The sequence below is a fragment of the Palaemon carinicauda genome, chromosome 41 (assembly GCF_036898095.1).
Source record: "Palaemon carinicauda isolate YSFRI2023 chromosome 41, ASM3689809v2, whole genome shotgun sequence".
In the NCBI taxonomy this organism is placed as follows: Eukaryota; Metazoa; Arthropoda; class Malacostraca; order Decapoda; family Palaemonidae; genus Palaemon; species Palaemon carinicauda.
Window position 1 is genome coordinate 38,486,130 of NC_090765.1, and position 12,500 is coordinate 38,498,629.

Sequence of the window (12,500 nt, forward strand, 5' to 3'; positions counted from 1 at the left end):
GCAGCGTTTTTGGAATATGATGTTCACATTCACGACCATAATGTAACGTCCACTTTAGGGGCTTCAATAAGAAAAGATCTAATATCTCCATGACCGAAAAGTTTGGTCGAATTTGCTGCGGCGCCTCGTCCGGGCTTCGGACTCCTGCCACCAAGGTCTATTATTATTATTAATATTATCATTACTTTCTAAGCTACAACCCTAGTTGGAAAAGCAGTATGCTATAAGCCCAAGGGCTTCAACAGCATTAAAATAAATGTCTATAGAATGTTTTAGACCTTGTGCCTGCCACGGTCATGTTCCTGCCATCTCATCATCATCATCGTCATCCTGTCCGTCCTTCGTATATGATATCTCTCTTTCACAGCTGTAACCGACTTACGGGCTGCCTTAGTGCAAGAGCTCGTGTTTGCTATTTATTAATAGCAAGGCAATCTAAAATCATCAATCATCAACGTCCACCGAGAACTTATTCCTCAGGTGTTCGATATGGCAACGCCTGTTGTGTGATTGTTTCTACTCCTCTGCAAATCTTACACAGGTGCGGCTGTTATAAAATGGTCACAGTGGGAGTTAATAGGATTGGCAGGTGATCTTTTAGAAGATTTTATAAACGTCTAGACAAAGGCCTCATTGTGCTACATTTCTATTCAGAAAGTGATCATTAAGTATTTTCCTCTTATTTTCTTCTCTCGTTTTTTTACCAACCGCTTATGAAAACTCTGCTGTTGATAATATGCTCCGTTGTATTTGTTTTTTTAGACTAGATTTCAAGCGTAACTAATAACTACGTAGTTTTTTCCTGGGACAACGCATTCGTAGTTCTTGGCTGTCGACAATATATCTACATGAGAACAATGGCCGCTACCTGTAGGTGATTGGATTTGTCAACGAAGTTTTACCGTCGACAGAATGTGAATAGTTCAGTATGAGAGTTCAAAATTTATCATTTAACAGAATTCGTAGCAGATGACCTGTAGGAGGTTTTTTTTTTTTTTCTTTATTTATTTTTTTTTTCGAACCAATGCGCATGACAGATGTTCACAGTGATATCATTAGGCAATATTGCCTTGCTAGTTTGTTTTATTACTTTTAGCCTTGTGACTGTAATGCACACATTCACACAAACACATTATATATATATATATATATATATATATATATATATATATATATATATATATATATATATATATATATATATATCCCTTTCTGAGTATGGATACTCTAACGTGATGAAAGGATTTGTGCAAGGTCAATTGGTTTGTATTTCGCAATGATCAGCAACGCTATATTAGTCAGGGCAACCCCATACTAGACTGATTTGCTGTGAGTGGTCAGTCTAAAGTCTCCCACCATCACCATTCCCCAGTGGCCAGCGCGGTTATGAAAATGACCAAACCCCAGACCTGACAAAAGACCTGTCTGGGTCCCTTGTCCTTCAGTGGACTAGAAGCGGCTAGATTTGTTGTTGTTTTTATTGTGTTGTATGAATGTATATACATGTATTGTACATGTAAATGCATATATAAATATATCAACATTAAGCCGTTGCTACTAAAGACATAACCTTCAAAGTTACATTCATGCTTTAAGTGCTTTTTTATGAATGAACCCTTTATGCAATAAAAATTTATACTAGAACATTAAAACTACCATAACATTAGCCGCCTCATACTCTACAGAAGACTCACCAGCAGGCAGTTGACGCCACTTACAATAACACACTGCTCTCCTGGATACTAGAGATCGTCCTTACAATATCCTTTTCACGTCATCTATCTAATATTTATTTTCCTCGACAGTTTATTTCCATATGACCAAATGACCTTTTTTTCACCTATTTTAACCTTTTTACTCTTTTCAATTATTCTTACACTTTATAGATTATACAAACAGTTTATTTCAACAATTTCAACATTCTTTCAGTTGCATTCAATACCCACATTGGATATCCATAAAGGAGAATTGGCTCAACAATCCGTACCTACATTCGCTTGCTGGCTTTCACTAGATATTCAAGTTCTTTCTCAATGTTCGCCACACACCCTACTACCTTTCTTATTCCCATCCATTCTATTTAATCACAAAAATATTGAATTACACACTATTTCCTGTTGTTTCCTTCCACTACCACTAGTCAGTAGTGCCAGTGTCAAACACCAACCTTTCTATCTCACCTGCATGATAAAGAGCAAGTCTCTGAATATATATAATGTACATATATATATATATATATATATATATATATATATATATATATATATATATATATATATGTAATCTCCCCGCCCCTCGGGTAGATGTCAGAGGGAGTAGCCATACCCTGCTGAGAGGGATATGCTTATACTTGAGTGCATATCTATCTAAATATTTAGCTGTAACTTTTGACGCGTCGCTTACACTACTGTGTGTGTGTATATATATATATATATATATATATATATATATATATATATATATATATATATATATATATATATGTGTGTGTGTATGTGTGTATGTATGTATGTATGTATAATTACAGAGCAACGCATATTTAAATCACACCAAACGCTTTGCTATTGTGGTGGCAACTTTCGCATGACCTAAGTCAATTCCTTGGCGAATAACATTCATTCGAGAATATCAAATTTTATTTTCAATTTGACTGCAAGGATAAAAAACTGAAAGAATTTTTCTTTAAAAAAGAATACAAGCTATGTTCTCAATATTTTCAGTAGCATGACGTCAAAAAAATGTCTTTGACTTTGAGTGGGTGAAGTCATCAAGGTTGAAGTAATTTTCCTTTTTTATATCGTTGCGCATAGAAATTAGAAACAACTATCTACTATTAAGTCAGTGAATAGTAGAGGTCTCGTTTGCTGGGTTCGTGTGCTTCGCTCCTTGCTCATTACCACACATCAGTTCTCCTAGCTGTAAATTGGTATTAGCATCTTCTACGTCGAGGAGAGACATTGGGAAACTGGAAATCTGGATTACGCCTTTATTCCCGTAAACAGTAAGGCTTTTAACATTCGAAGGTTGTTGTTACCCACCATGCCTTACTTGTCAGTGATCGCGGCCCACCGTATTCAACTAATGGTCAGGTCCATTTTTGCTGCTTAGATCAACAGATGGTTATTGGGATTTGGAGCATCTTGTCTGTCTCTCGTCTATTCGGGATTCGAGCCCATCGCTCAAAGCATTAGGTAATCAAATGGTATATGTCAACTGCATTTTCTGCTTTGGTGTGGATTGTTGAGACCTTTTGTGTTATAAAATGGACTTACTGAATACATTTTTAAAAGTCTTAGTTTTGGCATCAATTTTGCGGCGACTCAAGTTAGTCATAATTCAAGTTATCCATTTGTAGCAAAGTTGCAATTTCCAAGAATTTCAATTCCCACACACCTCGATATTCTTCATCAAAGATTTGTAATAAATGCATGAATGTAATGTAAATCCTTTGTTGTGGGGGTTTCATTTATTAGCTGAGAATGGTTAGCCTGCGTTTACACTCGATGATTGAAGTTGGAGGAAGAGAAATAATGTCAGCAACGCCCATTCCAACGCTTATTTTTATTGCATCGATCATAGCAGTTGTGTACCTCTGTTCATAAAGGTTATCAATGTTGCAAAAAGCGTTTACACAAAATGCTCTTACTCAGAACTTTCTATTGTTATGAGGTAATCGTCATTCTTTACCCGCTGTTTTTGTTACGCCCGCCTTGCCTCCTGCGGTATGGGATGGGGGAGAGTAGCCCCCTCACATACTAACCTACCTATACTCCCCTCCTCTTCCCTGGCACTCAAGGATGCACTAACCGTGTTTTCCCTTATTAAATTCGGTTATTATAACCATGCATCGTGAAAGTCGTCCTGTGATATTATATGTTTTTCTTTAATTTTACGAACTCAGGTGCTGATATCTATCTCTCTCTCTCTCTCTCTCTCTCTCTCTCTCTCTCTCTCTCTCTCTCTCTCTCTCTCTCTCTCTCTCTCTCTCTCTCTCGGTTTGAACTTATCGCTTTCCAATACTTTTGTAATAACATTTATATTGAAGGTCTGGAAAAGTCGATGATTTCTTCTATCCCTTTATTACTTCATTCTGATACCTAACACTCCCTCGGAGTAGTAGTGTGATTGAGTAGAGAACAAAATTTGATTTTATCTAAAATCAATCACGGTCGCTTATGCTTCTGTCATTAGATGTATGTTCCTCACTTTAATGTTATATTTATGTTATATCCATACAATTTCTCCTTATATTTGATGCTTTGGGTCACGCGTTGGGTCAGTAAGAATAATGTTTTCTGGTTTTCCTTCCAGAGTCTCGAGGACGTCCAAGAAGAGATGCAAAGGTAATGTGTGAATTTAAGTTTGCTTTATTTCATGATTTCTTAAATTAGCGATGCCCTATAATATTTGTAGATTCATATGTGTAGATATATATTAGATAGGTAGAAGGCATAAGATACTGTAGCTGACTATAGTTTTAACAAATATTTTATAGAGAACTACGTTGAAACCATTGAATTTCAATAGGCATGTATTACATATAAAAGATATCTAAGATATTTAATGTATTACACACACACACACACACACACACACACACACACACACACATATATATATATATATATATATATATATATATATATATATATACATATATATATGTATATATATATGTATATATATATATATATATATATATATATATATATATATATATTTAAAAAATATATGGCTTATTTGAATGTGAAAAACATGTCTAAAAGTGCAAATTAGATATCATATATATATATATATATATATATATATATATATATATATATATATATATATATATATATATATAAAATATATATAATATAATATATATATGCATACAATGGTTTGTGCAAATAAGTAAAAATCGCGCGAGTTTACATATAATGATTATAAGGTATATTTCATTCAACGAAAGGAAAAATTAAAAACTTATTGAAATTAGTATGTTTTTTAGTAACACTAAGAGGCTTATAATAAAAATATAATCCTTGATACATCATATTCATACAGAACATGGGATCCTTATGAAGTTAACTTTTTAGTGACCTCAGATAAGTCTGATTAAAGAAGAGTTTCTTAGAGGGTCAGTGAACTAAACTAGAGTTGATATTCATATATCACATTATTGTATAAATAGTTTATGTTGTTTTAGATATATTTCTCTGAATGAAGTTATTAACATGGATTCCCGTGTTGGCTTTTGCTCTGTTAATCCTATGACGAGAGTTAAGCCAATGGATAGCCAGATTATTTATATCGCCTTTAGAGACTGCATTTTTATGTTGTTTGGTTCTTGTACATGACTTTAGATATTTGGCTCAAATAAAAATAAATACATTCTGAAAATTAGACATTGTATATCATATTATTATGATTTTTCGTGCGGTTATTTAGTGTTATAATTTTATGTGATGTTTTCAAACCACAATTATATATGTTATATTTTTTTATTCTCAAGTGTATAACATTCATGGAAAGGTGAGCAGAGAATATTGTTTATTGACTAATTTGTTATCCATAAAGGATTTTTCTACCTTATCCATACAATCTTCTTGAGACACCTAGTATAGCATAGAATAGTTGTAATATCTTCCATTTTCTTAAATTCATCTTCAATATACTCAGGTCTAATCTTAGATATAGATAAGAAAATGCAATGGTTTGTATTGTTTTGAATAGTCTGACTAGAATTGTATATATGACAGTTTATTTATGGGCTTTCTAAATGTGGGTAATTTAGATTTTACGGTTTCTCAAAAAATAAAAACGCATATGAAGAAAATATGAGCCAACATCCAGTGAAATCTTAAATGATCTTAACTCAAGTCATTGGATTAAGTGGTCGAAGGTCAACACAGTTATTTATGTTAATTACTTTATCTGCAAAAAGTATTTTGTAGACTATATTGATTACCTCTACCCTGGGTTCGATACATGGTTTGGGAAAACATTTATCAGTAAAAAAAATCCATTGGAGTATTTATTTCTACGGTCAATTGAATTCGATATTAAGAAGTGTGTGGATAAATTTTTCCCCATATATATATATATATATATATATATATATATATATATATATATATATATATATATATATATGTATGTATATCGAGCCATTGAGTGTATTTTTGGAATGCGAATAAATTTGCTACTGTCCGTGCATGTACGTTCTCTCTCTCTCTCTCTCTCTCTCTCTCTCTCTCTCTCTCTCTCTCTCTCTCTCTCTCTCTCTCTCTCTCTCTCTCTCTCTCTCTCTCTCATCATAGAAAATTGCCAGTGTTCATTTCAGAATCTTTTTAGGGAATATTAATTTCTCGTTTATATTTCATCATTCAATGTATGATTAAATAATGTAAAATATTTAATTAACATTAAGAGGTTTCATTCGTGCATTTTGCCATAAATTATAACAGTGCTTAAAAACTTTTGTTTATGAATTAAATCCTGTCTTACTCTCCCTTGAATTTAAAGTAAGTTCTAATATCTTCTGCTTATTTTCCATTAAATCATTAACGTTACACTGCACGTAAATAGATCCAGGTATGATCCTCTTATGGAGAAAGGAAAATAGAAAAGAGAAAAAGAGAAATTTCTCAAATTTTGTTCCGCTCCCGCACTTTTTTTAGTCATTCATACTCATCTTTTTATTACTCATAAAAAAAATGGAACAAAAAATGCAAACAATTAAAACGCTGCTGTTATTGTTTTTTGGGGGCCTCTTTATCTATGCCTTAATTCTCCTTTGTTCTCCTCAATGTCTTTATTATTTGAAGTAACAACAATGAAATATTCATCGCCATTTGATAATCCGGGTCCTCTGAACCAGGGCCAGATTTTCTAAGCATTCTCTGAGCTCAGCTAAGCCTAAATGCTATTATTGTCTTTATCCTTCAAACAAAAATGTCCTTCAATTAACAATGGTTTTGTAAACACTAGCTGCTTGTTTTTTTTTCCTTCCCTTCATTATTTAATCATTCAGAAAAGGATCGATTTCACAAGGGATCACTATTTAGTGGATTTAAATGCAAATTCTTTTTAGTTTAGATCTCGAGTATATACCTGAAATGATGTCCAAGTGTAGTTTTCAATTGTATATTAAAATATGCTATTGTTTTCACACGTATTTTATTTCAATGCAAAATAAAAATGTTTGAGTAAGAATTAAGGATTAGTGTTAGTACACCTGTAATAATCAACGCATTGCTTTTATTTGGGTATTTATATAAAGTCACCATTATCCTTTTTCCCAAACTATTTAAAATATTTAACCCTTTGCGTCAATAGGCGTTGGAGGAGATGATGATGATTTAAAATCCCCTTTTGCAGCTTTAGAAGCTAGAACACAAACCAGCCCATTATAGGGACATTTATGTAATAATTGCAAATGAAAAATTCGACATTCTATATCAGCGCAAAAGATCGAGTCTCTGTGCCCATGACAATATTATGCATAGGCAAACTGGATATTCATTGGCTTAATTCCTGCGGAAAACACAGCTTACATGCTACTTTTAAAGGTTTGTGGTGGCCTGTTGATAACGTCCTTGACTGGTAATAGCCAGAATGGGGTTCGAGTTCAGCTCAAACTCTTAGTTCATTTGGTCGCTACAATCTCACCTTCCCTCTGAGCTAAGGAAGGGGGCTATGGGGAGCCTATAGGTCAACCTACCGAGTCATCAGCAGCCATTACTATCCCTCCCTGGCCCAGCTTAGTTGGAGAGGGGTGTTGGGTGCAGATCACATGTATATATGGTCAGTCCCTAGGATATTGTCCTGCTTGCTAGGGCAATTTCACTGTCCCTTGCCTCTACCATTCATGAGCGGGCTTTAAACCTTTGGATCTGAAGACTTATTTTGTGTACCATAACTTTTGAATCGCTGCGAAAATGAATTTGGGAGTCATTTTGGTAAGAAATTACTTACCAATCTGTTGGTTTGGACACTTGGGTTTCTAAGAACATTGTCAATCCCATCATTGTACGGAAATTAAGATCTCTGTTGGTTTGATACTTATAATCCCTGCTGTAAGTTTTATACCATCCTCCAAGAGCATAATATATTGAATTCTACCAAAGTTCAAGGTCTGCTTAGCAGCTTTAGGAATTATTTGAATCTTTGAACTTATGTTTTTTGGGGGATTCAGGAGAAACCCATTAACCAATAAAGTCAATGTCTGTAGATTTACTAAGTTTACACTTGGGGTCTGAGAGACTCGCTAACCAAAAGACTCGATGGTTATAAACCTTAGTGGTTAATGTTTTTATCAGTGCATCTCAAGCAGAACACTAGGCATTACTTAATGATCTTTCCAGGGTCCTTACAGCCCCTAACACTCATTTTTTTAGCTTTTTACTATACATTTGTCACTCGTCTTTACTTCCATCATGCTGACGAAAGTCTTTACCATCAACTTCATAATAAAGCTTCATAGATTTCCTCTAATTGTGCATGGGCACAGAATGGTATCCCAGATCACAGTGCCGGGCCTTATGTCCCAAATTGATAAATTAAATCCTGTGAATTGTATAAATTTAGATTGAGGTTCTGGAAGAAACTCATCAACCCAAAATCAAATGGCTATAATTTTTAAGATTTTAGATTTGAATTCTGGAAGAAAATTTCCGACCGAAAGATTTAGTTGTTATACATTTGGAATCTAGAAAAAAAATTCACTAATCCAAACACCCAGCTATAAATATTTCTGTTGATTAATGTTAAAAGGCTTAAATAATTACCAGGCACGTATAGCCATATAAATTGTATTCTAGCTAATCTTCTACAGTGGTAAGGGTATTTCTTCATTCTTCCATTATAGCCTTACAATGTTTTCCAAGTTCATAATTATTGCCTTTTTGCATTAGCAATTTGCTCTGGTTTTTCCTTGACCAATTTGAAAAGTACACTCCATAACCAGTATTTTTTCCTTACTAAAGATATATCTGAAGTGAAGAGTCATTTAACATGTTTTTGGTCGTTATCTCGTCTGGGCATGAACCAACGTGATTTATGATGTAAAGTTACCATCACCACAATAGCAATGGTCAGAATTGCAGCCATGTCATTGGACTGCAATAAAGTGAGAAACTTGGATTATGTTGGGAAATCTTCCACTTTCAATCCTCATGCAATTGATTTTAGAAGTTATGCCTGCTCTACCTTACCTATGTTTAGGTTTACTTCCAGATTATTTCATCGTGAGGGGTACATTACTGTACAGTTTAGGATCTTTGTTCAGGAATTGTTGATTTATTTAACTGACAAATTTCTATGGGATATTTATCGCGTAGATTCCTAGGTGAACATGAATTTAGAGCATTTGCAGATAGAATAACTATCGCCACATTATCATATTTGACATTCAGGTTAAGAACCTCATTGTTGGTCTCAAAATTATTACTTAAGCCACTAATTGAGAAAAAGATAACTTTCCGAATTGACTGGGATCATGGTCATTGATATTAGACTTGTTTAAAGCCTATGCTTTGTCATAGCCTTACAGCAGTAAATGTAGGTAATGTTAATCTAGGTGGAAATTTTCGTTATATCTTTGTTTTAGGTCAAGGGACCTTGAGGTATTGATAGAAGCCCAATATAATTCATAGCTTTTTGGGTGCGTTGCAATGCACTTTAAGTACATAGTTTTATATTTTGTTGGGTTAGATTGATTTTCCCTATTTTTTAGATTGTCATATTTTTAAAAGAATTATTCTCTTTTTTTAGGAATCACCATAAGATTAGCATGCGTCTGCTGGAAAAGAAAATAATAAATTTTATTAATTTATTCTAAATACAACTCTTGAAGGTAATCCTTTTATTCTTCAGTAAAGGCTGATTCACACTGCACCTTCACGTCAAGTCACTTCACATCACGTCACGTGAAAATATTCTTGGAACGAATCCGTGCCGTGACGGTGCCGAGATGTGATGATGCTGTGACGGTGATGAATAGTGTGTATACATTGCACGGTTGACGGAACGGAGACGTGACGTGATGTGATGTGACGTGATGTATAATGTGAGTACATAGCACGGTTGACGGAACGCTGACGTGACGTGATGTATAGTGTGAATACATAGCATGGTTGACGGAACGGTGACGTGACATGATGTGACGTGAGGAGAGGAATAATGTGTATACATAGCACGGTTGACGGAACGGGGACGTGACGTGATGAATAGTGTGAATACATAGCATGGTTGACGGAACGGTGACGTGACATGATGTGACGTGAGGAGAGGAATAATGTGTATACATAGCACGGTTGACGGAACAGTGACGTGACGTGACGTTACGTTGCAGTATGAATCAGTCTTAAAACGTGTCTTGGTATTTTTATATATATGTATTATAACACAGTTATAAGCTATATTTATTATGCAAGCAAATGGCTTGGGGACGCCAGATCATTTCCAAGCAGTCATTCAATCAACAGCCAAACAACTACCGTTTTCACTAGAACCTTGGACACGGGAAACGTATTGCATCATTGAGACAAAGCTTAAAAACAGGTCGCGTTTTCGAGAGGTCCGCTGGGAACGAGAGTCGAACAAACAATGCTTAGATTAATGGTTCCAATCGGAGTGTATTTAGGCGATTCATCATGATATTTGAGACGGTAGGTAATTACACACGTATATATCACTAAAATGCGGGTGCCTCTACTTGGCCGTGTTTGGCTATCGCAGTCCGTCCCAAATGGAGCACCATCGACGCAGGTGCATTAATTAAGGCAAGAACATTTTTACAGCTGTTGGCAAACTTTCTTTCTCGAAATGGCTATGGCCGTTGCCATTTAGACACTATTGGGATTTTTGTCGTCCCGCGCTGCCCTTCGGTGTGTTTACAACCGTTGACTTTATTAATGGCTTTCGGTCCATTCTTTACTGACGGTGCTTTTAGGAGGTTTGTTTCCATTTTTTTTTTTTCAAATCGGGTCAGGGTGTTGGGGGTGAGGGCCAAGAGGGAACCTCCTACGGTTGCAAGTGAGAAAAGGGGAAAAGGTATTTTCGAATTTATATCTCTCTCCCTGTCTCTTCCCCCCCCCTACCCCTTCCTATTTACTCACCCCCTCCCATCCCACCCCCATCCCACTCCCCAGGTCCCTGTGCCCACCCACTCACTTTTCCCCCTATGAATTGTTTTAAAGCGTCGGTCCTTTCTTGCCTCTTTCGGTAGGCGTCGTGTGTTGTGTGCGCCAGCGATGTGTAGCACTTGTCATTAATGGATCCGTAGTAATCAAACAGAGTTGTAATACAGTCATTTGTCAACACGTCCGCTCAGTTTCCATGTACCTTCTTTTCTTCATTCTTTATGTCCTTCCCCGTCTCTTTTCTTTTCCCTCTTTTACTTTTTTCTTTCTCTTTTTGTAATCGTACGTGTTATTACCACCTAGAAAAGATTTAATCTGGTTTATTTTTCGCTTTTTTTTTCTTTTTGTCTAGATTACCTCTATCTCACTGATTATAAGTTTTGTGGGTTTTTTGGATTACTTATACAGAAATGATTACCTCTTTTCGAAATGACGAAAATCACAAATTGTTTTCATTTTTTTCAGCAACTGACCCATCAACTTTTCCATTTGCGCTTTATCTCCTTTATTTTATTTTTTTAATTAGGACGGATTGCTTGAATGATGAGATTGAAAGCAACCATTTTTATCCATTTTTCATAAAAATCGCTTGTGATTGTGTCGAAAATAATCGCTTAAGGCACTTAACTGTACATGACACTAATTGTATTTTGGAAAAAAAAAAGTATTCATGCGAGATTTCTTTTACTACTCTCCTAATGTTTTTTTTCTTTTTTTTTTTACATGTTGATATCTTTATTTCAAAGAATTAAGTAGACACAGCAGATTTCTTCAAAACTGTGTGGTATACACGTTATTCTTTAGAAAATTTATTCAGAAATGTATTAATTTTTTTTTCTTGTTCATGCTGCCTTTTACTCCATAATTTTCAAGTTACATTACAGTATAAAAAGTCTCAAACAAAATTTAGTGGATTTGGTGGAGAAAACGGGCTACTACTGTAGTTGCGTCTTTTGCAAATGAAAATACACCTCTTGAATTACTATTTCACTTAATATTTTACTTATATTACAGTCATCGCATTTATCACATTGTAATAAAAGTTTTGAAATATTTGTATACGGTTTATTTATAACCATAGTGCTATTGTTATATTTTATTTAACAAATGAATTATTACAGAAATATCTGAATTAAAATTGAGAATAAGTTCGAATTTTGTTTCATAACTTTATTCTATGTGAAAAAGGAGCTATGAATAACTTACTGAGAAATCAAGAGCAAGAGTTGGACTGCCCATTTGATGGGTATCAAAAGAAAATTAGCTCAGACTTTTCCCCTTTTAATGGGTACTCTCCTTATGTTGAATGAAAAAAATGACTTTCCTCTCTATGGTAGAATAAGAAATATGACTTTCCTCTTTATATAGAAT

At 34.6% G+C, this 12,500-nt stretch overlaps 1 long non-coding RNA gene across 1 annotated transcript in view; it reads left to right on the top strand.

Moving 5' to 3' along the window:
* The window catches only part of LOC137632458 (uncharacterized), a 330,055-nt gene that overhangs the window by 147,572 nt on the left and 169,983 nt on the right, over positions 1 to 12,500 (top strand). Inside the window, exon 3 of the long non-coding RNA XR_011042045.1 lies at positions 4,312 to 4,343. This is a non-coding gene — a long non-coding RNA (uncharacterized lncRNA). The remainder of the gene's footprint in view (positions 1 to 4,311; positions 4,344 to 12,500) is intronic.